Below are 12,423 nucleotides of genomic sequence, written 5' to 3'. Positions count from 1 at the left end.
CAAATGCAAAGTGGTAGTAGTTTACACAATAAATCAACCTGTTTAAAACTTGCAGCATAGAGGCATGGTATAGCAGAGATTTAAACAAGGAGTTAGTACTATAAAACTATCTCTTTGAGAGTCAGTTTGAGGACTTTCATTTCTCCAGATAACAACTATGAAAGAATATGGTTTTCTATTTTAAAATCCTCTTAAATTTTGTAGAGTCCAAGAACCTCACTCAATGATGAAAGAACTTAATAAAACCAGGAGGGTCCTGATTCTGATTTGTGCTTTCAAAGATCGGTTGAGTGACTGAAAAGGGGAGCAGAGAGGACAAATGTTACACAAATACAATTTAAAAGAATATACTATAGAATTATACAAAATCAGTTTATTTAGATCAAATGAAGGCTAAGGGAAAGAAACTTGACTTTTTTAAAACTAGATAGGTCTATGAAAAGAAAAAGCTGTAGTTCCTCTTGATACTGACCCAGAAGGTCCCTTTCCCATACTGTGCTTTAATACTGAGAAGAAAATATCACTAAAATGCAAATACTGAGGAAAAGAGGTTATATGGACAGAAACTTCCCACACCCAGTAGTTTGTTGAGAATGCACTGAAGTGGAAACATTTTTTATGCATTAATACATACAGAAAGAGACCTCTCTTTTACAGGTAAAAAAAAAAATCAACAAAACCCCCATCCTGAAAAATACCATGAGGAGAAGCAAAAAGTGGAAGAGGGAACAGTTCACAAACTCTTTGCAACCAAAAGTACAGTTCACAAGGTTCATAAAACCTCAAAACAACACAACGTTTGCCCATCCCTTACCATTAGTCATCTATGAGAAATGTTTCTCCTTGACCTCTGATGAATCCACTCCCTTACACAGTTGTTCCTTTTGCTCTTGGATATGATGCTCTATGTTAGGGTGCTACACACACTGATTTTGAGGAATCTCCATTATGAGAGTGAACCTACCTCCCGCAAAAAGAACAGGTGACTTTACTGAGTAGACATAGAAAATTTATAACACAGACAGGTGACATTCTCTGTGTGTTACACTAGAAGACAACAAATTCCTGCAATAAATTAATTTCCAGCAGCCACTACTTTGTTCTCCAAAAAGATAAGAAATATGTTTCAGTTGCAGGAAGCATACTGACAGCATTCCCAAGGAGACTGACAATTTACCTTCATTTTCATCAACCCTATTTCCCTGCTATTTTAGGACTCGTGGAAATCTAGAAATGCTATAATAGAACAAGTCCAAGCAAAACAAATTTGTATGGGCTCACAACCCAGTTTCATATACAGAATTAGTTAACAGGGTTTATTTTCCTTTTCACCCATAATTTTCTGGAATTTACCCTTGGCTGCAGCTACTATTCTACACTAAAGACAGTAGAGTTACATTACCCTGCCAGGAGTACTGGGATAGAAGGAACCAGATTGCTTCCTGGAGCTCTACATTTGCATTGGAGACACTAGGTGTGAGTTGTGAAACCTTTACCATAAAGCACTATTTCCTTCCACCATGAGCAACCACATCTTGTAGCCTGTCTGTGGGGGAGATGAAGGTATATTTACATTTACCCTCTACATATTCCTTTGAAATACTTTCAGGAGATCAAACCTGCATATTCTTAAACACAGGAGTTGCAATCCTGGACGTACACAGGCCAACTACACAGGAAGTTTGGACTGAAGTGAAAGGGAGGACAATTTATTTCCAATAAAAAAGGAACTGGGTAGTATAAGAATTTTCTTTTAATATCATGTTTCCTTCCAAAGAGACAGATTTTTGCAGTCATGTCACAATGTTTACCATTTTCCCTCCACAGTCTTGCTCCCAAAAGTATTAGAAAGCAACTTGATACCAGACTTCAATAGCATTAACACAGAAACTCTCTAAAGCAGCCTTGTATCCTTGCTTGGTAATAATGGGAGAGGGTGGAGTCACATACTATTTGAACAACAAAGCAAACTGTACGCTATGATAAATAAATGCCTGAAAGAAAACACCCTGACCCCACCTTTGTCTGATTCAAATGAAAAAATACAAGTTTCACCCAAACCACAAATGTACACATGCACACACACATACACACAAACACTGCAATTCTAAGTTCCATGATTTGATGACTGAAGCATTTTGAACAGGTGAATTCGTGCATCAGTGAAAACACTGCCCTGTAAACGAGAACTCACAATATTAAAAAAATGCATTTCTTTAATGCTCTTATTTTCTAAAAATTTTTAAAGTTTCAAAAATAACTTTCAGAATTTACTCTCTCTATTTGTTCTTAAAGTGCTATGTGCACATTTTGTATTGCTTTTATTGTAGTTTGCCACAGCGCTAACTGCTTCCCTTTCATATAGTGTCTTCCTCAGTTCATGTCTTCCCATAGTAACTGATTAGTTTTTTGCTCTTTATCAGTGAAAACATCTACCCTAGCTCTTCATTATGTTCCCTGTTTCACTGTTCTTCCTTTCTTTCTTGCTGCTTTATAAATGGAAAGGCCATCCTCTATAAATGGAAAGGCCAAATATATTTCTTCACACTTAGATTTCTTGAACTTCTCCCTCTTCATGACTGTACATGGACAGAAAACTGAAAAGTATCTCCATACTGAATGACAAGCTGCCAAATCACAGAGTAGTTGCTGTCTTCCTGGTGTCACATAAAAATAAACCACAAGAACAGCCATAACAGGTAAAAATAAAGATCTCTTTAACCTAGTATGCAATTTCCACCAGTAGCTATTAGCAGGTGACTAGGGGAGAGTACGTGAATTGGACAAGTATAGCATATATAACTTCTATACATCCTCACAGCCTCCAGTAATCTGTAAGTCAGAGATATGGTCATGTCTTCTATCTCCAAAGAGGCCAAAGAGGCCTAGGGAGACAAAGAATGAAATACAACTCAGAGAACATGCTGCTAAGTGAAGCGTAACTAACTTGAAAGGAGGAAAGAAAACATATCTATAAATTTGTCAAAATATTAAAAGTTACTCTAAATAAGCTTACTTTATGTACTGGATGTAGTCTAGCCACAGAAGATAGCAGTCTGAATTCTATAATCTAGTTGTGCAGAGTCACAGGCTGCCACTTCCAGATGTACACACATAAGGAGTCCCTAACCTACTTCTGTCAAGACAGGTAATTTGCCTTAAAAGATTTAAATAGCAGGTCTTGCTAACCCTTTCACCTGAAATAGGTTAGAGAATACTCACAGATCTACAGGCTAGTTGCATTCAGAAGAGAAGTAGTAAGTTCTTCAATTGGCATAGGTAGACATGACTGGTACTATCAACTCACAGCACTACAGAGCCAGGAATGAGAACAGATATACTCTGTGGCAGCCAATGATTCCCAGTTTTCCATCATCACAGTGCTGCTGGAGATTGCTACATGTGCAGTTCTGCAAAATGGCAGGCTGTAGCAATGGACAGAGCCCGTCTCCTGTTGGTAGAGTGGAAACTCCTTTGCTTTATGCAATGCAGGTATCATTAGCAGAACAGCATCAACGGTCTTCCATGACAGCACTCCTTTACTAACTCTTCTGCTCTAAACTGGGCAAAGTGCTTCCTAGCTTGCTCAAGCCATATCAGCCAAACCCCATCACATTGTTAAAAATTATTTGAATTAACTTATTTTTTCAGGAGAAAGTAGAAAAAGCTCATGGAAACTTCCACTTGAAGTCAAGGATAAAATAAACTATAACAGAAGGTAAAAATATGCACCTAGAAAGTTATAGTAGGTTATCTTCAGTTGCAACAGCTATTTGTAGAACATACCTGCAACCATAATATCACAGACAAACCAATATAACTCAGTTTTTACTTAAATTGTCCGTTAATACAAGTTTTGAGCACTGATGCAGGTATTGAAAAAAAAAAAGAGAGCATAATTAAATGACACTTAGAGAAATAGATTTCCCTCCCTGCCCAAGCTCATAGTGAGCTAAACATTATTTCTCCCAGGCTCCTAGTCATAACTAACACAATACTCATTGTGGTTAACTAACCATAGTCTGTCCCAGTTCCTCCAGTGAGGTGACAGGCAGAACAGGAGAAAGATTTTTATGTTCAATGGCTCTTTCTGACACTTTTGCTTATTGGTTTCTATCTACTTAGCAGAGCACATGGGCTTCTGTACAATTACAAAACCTGGGAACTGAATATTGCAGTGTTGTTGGAATTTGACGTTTGGACAAACAGATTTCCTCCTACTAATTTGTCGGATCTGAACAGGGTGTTTAGATTGTTCTCTCACAGAAGAAGAGAACTGAAAGCTGTTCCACAGTGAAGGATGGGATACACTGATTCCACAGGAAATTCATCCATACTGCTTCAAATATGGAAGAAATACTTCATGACACAATAAATATTTGAAGCCTTCAGACATTCCCATGTGGGACACCTTTTAATATGACTACTGACAAAACATTTGTGAAGTAGTTGCAATAAATAAAGGAGTGCAACCCCTAAATAGTTAGCTATCACATATTTCAAAGTCTCAGTGTTGCATAATACTCCACATATCATCCATGGGACTGGTCACTGAAGAATCTGTTTTCCAGAAAGATAAGTCTTGATGAGGAAAGGCAGAGAGAACTGGGTAGGAAAGAGCAAAAGGAACAATGGCTGCTATCATGACTCAACAAAGCATTTGTATTGGCTTTGTGTGGCAAGATTTTGGTAGTTGGGGTGGAGGCTACAGGATTGGCTTCTGTGAGAAGCTACTAGAATCTTTCCCCATGTCTGATGGAGCCAATGCCAACCAGCTCCCAGAATGGACCCGCTGCTGGCCAACGTTGAGACTGTCAGTGACAGCACCTCTGGGATAACATAGTTGAGAAGCAGCAGGGAAGCTGCACAGCAGCAGTTGCAGCCAGAGAGGGGAGTGAGAATATGGGAGAGAAAGAGCCTTGCAGACACCAGGGTCAGTGAAGAAGAAGGAAGAGGAGGTGCTCTAGGCACCAGAGCTGAGGTTCCCCTGCAGCTCATGGTGAAGACCATGGTGAGGTAACTGTGCCCCTGCAGCCCATGGAGTTCCACACTGGAGCAAAGATCTACCTGCAGCTCCTGGAGGACCACACACTGGAGCAGGTGGACACCCAAAGGAAGCTGCAACCCTGTGGGAATCCCATGCTGGAGCAGACTCCTGGTAGGACCTGTGGACCCACAGACAAAGAAGCCCATGCTGGAACAGATTTTCTGGCAGGACTTGTGACCCTCCAGGGGACCCATGCTGTAGCAGCCTGTTCCTGAAGGACTGCACCCCATGGAAAGGATCCACACTGGAGCGGTTCATAAAGAACAACAGCCTGTGAGAAGGACTGACATTGGAGAAGTTTGTGGAGGACTGTCTCCCATGCCAGAGACTCCATTCTGGAGCAGGGAAAGAATGTGAGGAGTCCTCCATCTGAGGAGGAAGGAGTCGTAGAGACAATGTATGATGAACTGACCACAGTCCCCATTCCCCATCCCACTGCACTGCTTTGGTGGGGGAAAGATGGAGAACTCAGGAGTAAAGTCAAGTCTGCTAAGAAGGGGTGGAGGGAAGATGTTTTAAGATTTAATTGTAATTTTCTCATTATCTTACTCTGATTTGATTGGTAATAAATTAACCTCCTCAAGTCGAGTTTTGCCCAGGAGAGTAATCAGTGAGTGACCTCTCCCTATCCTTATCTCAACCCATGAGCCTTTCATTATATTTTCTTTTCCCTGTCCAGTTGAGGAGGGGAAGTGACAGAGCAGTTTTTCATGAGCATCTGGCACTCAGCCAGGGTCAACCCACCACAGGATTTCAACAAAAGGTGAAAAGATGAATTTCTGAGATCACCTCCCAGTTAGACAAGCATGAGTGTCAGCATAAAGGTGAAATTAAAAATATACAGCCAACAATGGACGGCTGAACCACAGTAGCTTTAACTTCAACTGTTCTGCCTTCAGATATCTTAAAAGAGGTTAGAGGAGAGGTATCCTATTTGCTGATGAAGCTGCTGATGCAACTCTTCACCATTGGTATAAGAGCAGGCACACCAGGAACCTTCGGAATGAAAGGCAACTTAATAAATTAACATTTGCAATTTGATGAAGTAGTAGGTATAGTCTGTAGCAGCCCCTTGGCCAAACAGAATATAATGGTCCTCTTGTTAGAGTATGAAGACATACTGAAAGCATACATACTGAATTTTGAATACCAGATTTCTGCCATCTTGTTTTTGTATGAAGGAAGCAGTAAGCAATATTTTGCCTGTTGCTGCACATTAAGTGGTAGAGTTTAACCACAAGTGTATCAGACATTGTTTGTTCCTTCACACATTATGAAAGGTGTTTTGGTCCTTGAGTTGGTATGGCATTCATTGTTACTAACACTATTATGGCATTTAGAAGTCTAAAGTTAAGAAAAGACTCATTACAGTGACAACTAGTCTAAGAAGAAAGGTTTTCCATTCACTTCCAGTGTGTTCTGTGATTTCTTATCACAATCTTAAAGCATATCATGCCAACTTGTATCATGTTGTACAGCAGAACCGAGTGTGTTACTGTCATGGTTTGAGAGCCCCAAAATCCAATTACTGAGTTCAAGCCCCCCTCCCACATCTCAACTCAGTGTGAGATGGGTTTTCCAGACACCACACAAGACTTTTTCAAACCACCACAGTTACGATATTCTGTAATCTGCAATGTGTAATTCTGAAACCAGAGCAGGCAATGAATTGCATTTGTTCTTTAATCCTTACACTGATTATTACTTCCTGTCAAAGGGCAAAGTTTGGTAATATGGATAACTATGTACCCACACACCAAAGACAAACAAACAAAAGAAGATATGCAAGCAGTAAAATATAATTTGACAAGTGAAATTAAAAATGAAACTAAGTACAAGATATTTGACTGCACTCAGTTAAGTCTATTTTTTTAGATCTATGATCCTCAAGGCTGATAATCTTTGTCTCATTATCTCTTTGCCCTGAGCATAAAGGAGTGAAAAAAGGCCCATTTGCTCCAACAAAACAAAGTATGCAATGGGAATCATTAGAAATAATAGGACAGCAAGACAGATGTGTCTGCAACAATCTTATTTAAATCTCACTGAGAGCAATGGAAATCCTTTTTAGTTCAGTGGAGAAAATCCATGATTTGAGAAATTAGAACTGGACCTGAAATCCTTGTGAAGCACTATGGGAATAAACACAAAAGTGTCAATAATAATATGACAATAAATGACAGCAGACATAACACAGTTTCTCTTGGGAATTAGTAGAGGTGATCTGGCAGAACTCTAATTTGCCTCTTTTTACTTGTACAGAATTTAAAGAAACCATAACTAAATTATAATTTTTATAACACAAGATTTATTGTTCTTCAGGAAAATCTCAGCTAAAATGATTCAGCCTAAAGATTGCTTTATCTTGATGATCAGACCTAAAAATTGTCACAGACACATCAAGTGCACCTTTGTCCCAAGGGTGGCAGTGGTCTTCTCAGGGGCAAGGCACAAGAGTAGGGAAGTAATAAATATTGGACTTTAATCTGGTGGCTCAAGTCTGCAAGTGCTCTCAGACAGGTACTTTTTACACACCTAAACATAGACTTCAACATTCATATCATGAATTTAAATTTTTTTCACCAGAAATTTCATCTTCTATGAAACAGTTTGAAAAGCAGTTGTATGGCAAGCTACTCGACATTGACTCATTCTCTTCTTTTTGACTACAGGATAGATTAGTAATTATGAAAGTTTAGATTTAAAATTCAGAGACACTACCTTCAGCCCATGTATCTCACACATTTTCAAAATGTAGGAATATATTATTAAGTTTCTCACATTTTTCTTTTTTTAAGTATTAGTAATATAGATTACTCATTTCCCTGCAGACAGATGGCAAAAAACAGTAATTAAAAATGGAATCAAAAAATGTAAAACGTATGTTAAGAAAAACCAGGTAATGGGGGAAATTAAAACTATAGGCAGAAAGAATCTGTATTTAATAAGGACAAAACTGATTTTTGATAAAAATTGTGAGTAAAAGAAATCCTAATTCTTGTCAATGTTGTTACAGAGTTAGCAAGAATATAAATTACATCAAAAAAGGTACATGACAAAATTGTTAATCATGTGGGAAAAGGCAGAGGTGTTCAGCATGTTTCTGTTTATATTTGGAACAAAGCTAAGTGTGCCTTTGTACTATAAAATAATGGTGATATATATTTCCTTTTCCAATATTAGCTAAGGATGATGTTGAAGACAAGCAATTAAAAATAATCACAAAAAAACCCAAGGGCCTAGGTTACTTTCTACCAAACATTCCAAACTAATGAGTCCTCTGGATCCTCAAGAATTTCAACACATTTTGAAGACTCTAAATTGGCTTTTCATTTTACTTTTCGAAATTTTCTTTGCCAGTGCTTCAAAGGTAGAAATCTTATGATGCAAGGCAAACTAGTAGTACAGCTGCAACAGGACTATCAATTAAATTGGGAATTGCTAAAGTGTATTATTTAACCCCATCAAATATCACTTCCACTCATAGTATCATAGAATCATTTAGGTTGGAAAAGACCCTTAAGATCATGGAGTCCACTCATAAACTGCCAAGCACTGCCAAGTCCACCTCTAAACCACGTCCCTAAATGCCATATCTACATACCTTTTAAAATACCTCCAGGGGTGATGACTCAACCACTTCCCTGGGCAGCTTCTTCCAGTTTGTATTTATAGGGTCTAAATTTATAAGAGGGCAGTATACAATTGTGTACTTTTCTGTTGGTTGCCTCTCCGGAAGCATGGTTGATATTTCATTGAAGTGTTACATCAAGTTGTCACATTTACCTGGAACAATTTACTCAAAATGGTGTAGTTCACTGCTAGCTCACCTAAAACAACATATTAGCACTTCTGAGTGAAGCAAGAGTAAAAAGAGTGAAAGACGCAGAGGTTTTCCATGTGAGGAGATAACCCAAACTCTACACAGTAATGGAGGCCACAGTTGTCAGTGAAAGTGCTACCTCAGTCTCTGACCTTAATTAGAACTGCCTATGCAGGCTTTCTCACATGTATTTTAAATACAGATCCTGAACTACTAAATATTGTCAGACTCAGTATCATAACCAAAGTCTTCAGAAGCAGAGTGCTGTTAGCTGCCCCTGCTACTTGTGGAATAGAGAGAGCAGTGCTTGTCATCTGTTTCCTTCTCAAGTGTCATCCAGGAAAAGAGTCCTAGTCACCATTCCCTGGCCTAAGCAGAGCTGGATACAGCTTTGGCTTTTCTACTCACTTTCTTGCAGTCATGCCACTTAGTCTTTTACAGTTTCCTGCTCCATCAAAGCAGTAATTATATATAGCTTCTACTTCAGTACCAGTTAAAGCATATTTTTAGCAGCATATTCAACACTGATACCAGCTCCTTCAATACCTTTTTTTTCTGTATCTGTCTTAAATGAAGATAACTTTGTTCTTTTTCACCTCACTTGAAATACACATTTTATATCCTAGTATACCAGTGTCCTTTTGTAGAATAAATACAGAAATTATTTCTGGACCAGGATTTGGAGTGCAGTATTCCTCCATCACACAAGATTACCCTAACCAGGAGGGACACAGAATGACTTAATTGTGATTTCATTTGGAATTTAAATTCTCAAGACTCAAGAATAATTAACATTGTCTACTCTCAAGAATCACTTTACTGCTGAACATACCTAAGATAAATAAAAAGTTATTAGAGGACTCCATTTTTGTGTCCATGGAATCTTGTGCTGAAAATTACACAGTCCTTGTTTCAGAGGCTGGATACACTCAGACTACCATTAGCCCGGTACGTAGAAGACCTTCCTCAGTAGCTACAGCTGTGCCTCTTAGTGCCAAAAGTCTATGACATAGATCTTCCCATCTTTTTTAAGGCCATAGTATTTTAGTACTTTCACTACAGACAAAATTTCATTCACAAATGCATGTAGTTGCCCTCTGCCAAACTCTATCAGGTGCCTCTTTAGACATAAAGACATTTCTGATGAATGTCCACAGTGGTACCGAGAGTTGGTCAAAAGCAACCATCAAAAAACCTCAAATACTTGTTTTTCTTCAACGAGGATAGACCTACTCTCTTGTATGTCCCAGCTTTTGTTGTCCAATTGTGTTACCTTTTCTTGGTTTTCTGCAGACATGTCTTAGATCAGGCATAAGAGACTTACTATCTTGAAATATGAGTGAAATCACCCTTTCAGAAAGTGTAATACCATTTGTAGTATATTTTTTGCTAAATTTTAACATTTAGGAAACAATTAAAAAATATAAGACACTGATTAACATAACATAAACTACAATATTCTTTGTGAAGTCCACAGAAACATAACAGAAAATGAAATATTATTATCAGAAAGTTAGTATACTACTACTGATAAGACACAGTAAAGTGTCCTTTGATCACACAGTCATATGTAGTTTAGGGTACATACTTTAGTTATCTATGAATAAAACATTGAGCAAGGACAGCCACTGTGTTTTTAATTATAGTACAAATGTTGGAGTACATTCAGCTGATCCTCGATCAAAGATCATTTAGGGATACTCATTCCTTCCCATCATTTAGTTTTATTATTTTAACAGTACATTAACCAACCAGCTATAAGTGGTTTTGTATATGCGAAATAGACTTATTCTTCTCATAATCTGACTTCAAAAAACAGAAAGGGTAGCCTATTCTGACAAGAGTAATTATGCGTCCAGAAAAATGTACTCAATATATAAGCTTCTCCTCCACATGAACTTGTGTCATCAATTACATATACTAACACAGTATTTATGATCCTTTGTACAAAGGCACACACACCAGTTCAGCTTGTTAATGATGCTGTTCTGGGTCTGATACTACCAACACTAGCAGCCACGAGTGGCAGTTCTGCAGAGGACTACACGTGGGATGTGCATGCAGGACTGGAGTTTTTGCTGGTTAATAATTACATCCTTTTAGATTAGCAAAGACCAGGAACACCGGTAGTCAGAAAACTGGGGCACACCCATACAAAGTAATCTGGTGGTTCCCTCCTGTATGTGGTTCAAAGGACAGATTTTATTTCAGTGATTATAGTAACTCTGTGGTATTTTTCTCATTACAGAGTGGTTGAGAACCTGAAGTGGAGAAAGTGGAGGTGAAAGCACACATAAAGTGACACTGAGATAGTAGGAAAGGTCTGAATGCTTTTCTCTGTTGAATTTTGGCTCATCAAGCCTTAATTAGGAACTTATGTAGTTATAAAACTGGTTGAAAACTTTAAGTGTTGTTCCAAAGTGCATCCTTCTACTGCACTTAAAATGTGAACTTATTCCATTATGTTCATATTGCAACTACTGTATTATTAGAACAGCTTTGATTTAACTCCCCCACAAACCATCCATTCAGTCTCTTTTAAATTACCCCTCTTGCTTTTAAAATTAGAAAAATCTCTCTGTATCGAGTAGAAATTAGTAGCATAGGACAATATAAATACAATATTTTGGTTTACAGTGTTGGTATTATGTTTGGGATTAAATTCAGTGTCAAGATTCAAGAAAGATCAAGTGAAGAGTTCACAGCTCTGTATATTGCCTCTTTTGCAAGAGCTCTGTTTATTGTCTCTTTTTGCAAGTCTTGAGCAATTTTATTATTATTATTATTATTATCCTTATAATTATTGAAAACCAATGAAACTCTTCCATCCATTCTCAAATATAGAAAGACACATTAGTACTGCCACTATCTGTTGTAATGAATTTATTATTAACAAATTACCAAATTATTTTACTGGGAGCACAGCTATATGCCTTTTGGGTCACGTTAGAGATACAATGGAATTATCTAACTGTTATAGCTATGATGGTGACAACTCAGATAGGGCTTTTATATCTTCACATTTCAAAATTTTCATACAAGAATTATGAAAAGGGAAAGTAGAACAGTATCCAGTTACATCTGTACTCTAACATTTTTGTAAAACTCAAACACAGTCACAAAACCAATACTTTTTTGCTTCATCCCATACTGTCAATTTCCCTCTAAATTTCTACACAAAATCCTTAGAGATCGTCTGTTTTAGTGTTTCTCTAATTTTAATGTAAGGATTATGTATTCACCTATTCATTTTGCCACTTGATAATTTTATGAAAAAACAAATATAAGTAAACCTTGATTTTTTTTTTTAATTACTTCTCTTTTTTCCCTCCTTGATTTTTTTTGGTGACTGCAGGCAAACACAAAAATCACCGAATACTTTGTGATGTCTTATTATTTCCACCAATGCATAGATTATAGTTTGAAAAGCACTTATCCAGACTATCCCATTGAACAAAACACCGAGATCAATTTTTCACATCATTGCAACAGTTTAAATATAACACTACCGACATAAACACAATTAAAGCAGAAAATATAGGGCTTTATTAAG

Source organism: Chiroxiphia lanceolata, chromosome 5 (genome assembly GCF_009829145.1).
Source record: "Chiroxiphia lanceolata isolate bChiLan1 chromosome 5, bChiLan1.pri, whole genome shotgun sequence".
Lineage (NCBI taxonomy): Eukaryota > Metazoa > Chordata > Aves > Passeriformes > Pipridae > Chiroxiphia > Chiroxiphia lanceolata.
This window is presented reverse-complemented; position numbering follows the sequence as displayed.